The following is a 2338-nucleotide window of genomic DNA, read 5'->3' as shown; positions in this document are numbered from 1 at the left end:
AAAAAGGGAGGAGAAAAGTGGAGGAGCTAATTGGAAATACGAGCTCATAAGAAACTTCTCTAGTATGGTAAATATTTTTTCTCCTCGTCTATTTTTTGACATTGTTGTTGTTATAGAGGTATTTTTTTTATGAAACTATGCACGTATGATATCAGAAAGATTTTTTTTTTTTTTTAAGATCATGTTTTGAAATGAACTAATAAAAATCAAGTCGGTTGTCGTACTATCGTCTTCTTATTCATTTGATTCATGACATCCCTTCTTTATTTTGTTTTATTTCTTGCCAACGAATCTTAAACTCTTTTGTTATTTTTGCCGCCGGTCTGCACCACATATGCGTCGCCGACTCGCGAAACTGTTCACGCCGTCATGACTATACAATCATTTTCGCAAGTCAACATATAATACATTGCTCTTACTATTATTATTATTATTATTATTATTATTATTATTATTATTATTATTATTATTATTATTATTATTATTATTATTATTATTATTATTATTATTATTATTATTATTGTTGTTGTTGTTGTTGTTGTTGTTGTTGTTGTTATTATTATTATTTTTATCATTATGTTCTTATTAATGTTAATATATAATAAGTGGAATTAATAATAAAATTGATCAACACACAAATATTTTCTACCGAAGAGTTACATGTATTTTGATTTCTCTATTGCATGGGAATACGTAAGAGCACTGTCTTTCCCTTATCAAATCAAAATAATAATCAAATATTCTTCCTTCTTTTATTAATCTAAATAATATATTTCATTTTTTGGTTGTTCTTTTTAGGTTAATATAAATAATTAAATAAATAATTAAATAAATAAATAGTTTGTATACAATTAATTATTGGGTACCGTTTTAACAGACGGTGTAGCGTGGCATTACTTTCCATCCTCATAATTGAATCCCGAATCCAAATTTTTGGTTCATTATCTTCATGTTAGGTTTTATCTAATTTTTCCTTTAATAAAATAAAATTTGTGGCGACTCCTTTTTCACGGATAAATTGAAACACGACAGCTGACGACTCAAATTTTTGAGAGTCAACCTCAACCTAATTATTTGTAGATAATTATTTATTTATTTTATTTATATTACTTCCTCATTTTTATTTGTTTTAATTATTTTATTATATTTTTATTGTGAATATAATTGTGGTTTATTTAATTTATTTTATTTATTTATGATAATTTACATGTATTTATTGTAATTTATGTACTAAACATGATACTATGAATTGTTGTATCCTTCAAATACATGACATTCCACTTGATAGCTTCCTAATGACCAACAACACTTGTATACAGAACCACTAATACATACATTAAATAGCATGCATTAAATAACCATCAACACGTGTATACAGAACCACTAATACATACAAACTTTTTCATTTGTCTTTGGACATTGGTCCAAAAATAACTTAACGTGATTCACCAATAGTGTACCCACAACCTTCAAATTGTTAATATCAAATATGTTTAAAAAACTCTTCAACATAGTTTTTTTGAGAGAGCCATAATTTGCTAGCACTCATATTCATGTGAATTTTCATACCAAAAATATTCTTAGCAACATGATTACTCTTACATATATCATTTATTTAGCAACTTTTAGACTTGAATATGCAGATAATTGAGGAGATATATTAATTAAATTAGTAGTTTTTAGTATAATACTGATTATATGTTCTTTTTATTAGATTAGGCAAGTTTATGTTAGAATTATGTTGTTTGTTGTTGATTTTGCACATGATACAATTAATTGACTAAGTATGGGTAAAATGCTACATGTGCAGCATCCCTACGAGACAACAACAAATTGTGGGTCCATAACGTGATAACCTTATCATAGGGGAACAAAAGACATCTCATCACTCAGGGACACATTAAAGGAATGTAATTGTTATCAATTACCTTTATTCTATTAGACCAAATTTGTTTTATGCATAATATAAGACCCTAAATTTTAAATCCTAAATTATACAATTTTAGGGTATTTTGTGTAGAATTTCTTAGACTTTTAGCTCAGTTTTTGGTATTTAGTGGGTTAAATGCCAAAAATATATTTTTGGAAATTGGATTAAAATTATTTGTCGGAAAATAATTTCTTTACCGTGTGAAGAATTTAATATCGGACAGTTTAGTTAAAAATATCACTCGTTGCTGAAAATTTATCTGTCATTTGAGTTGCGACAAGCGTAGATATTTTTATCAAAATAGTTTGAGATGTGAGTGAAGTGATGTGTGTAAGAGTTGTTAGATATTCGTTTGGATTTGGATTTAAGTATAATATATATATATATATATATATATATATATATATA

Source organism: Cicer arietinum, chromosome 5, assembly GCF_000331145.2.
Source record: "Cicer arietinum cultivar CDC Frontier isolate Library 1 chromosome 5, Cicar.CDCFrontier_v2.0, whole genome shotgun sequence".
NCBI classification, from domain to species: Eukaryota; Viridiplantae; Streptophyta; class Magnoliopsida; order Fabales; family Fabaceae; genus Cicer; species Cicer arietinum.
This window is presented reverse-complemented; position numbering follows the sequence as displayed.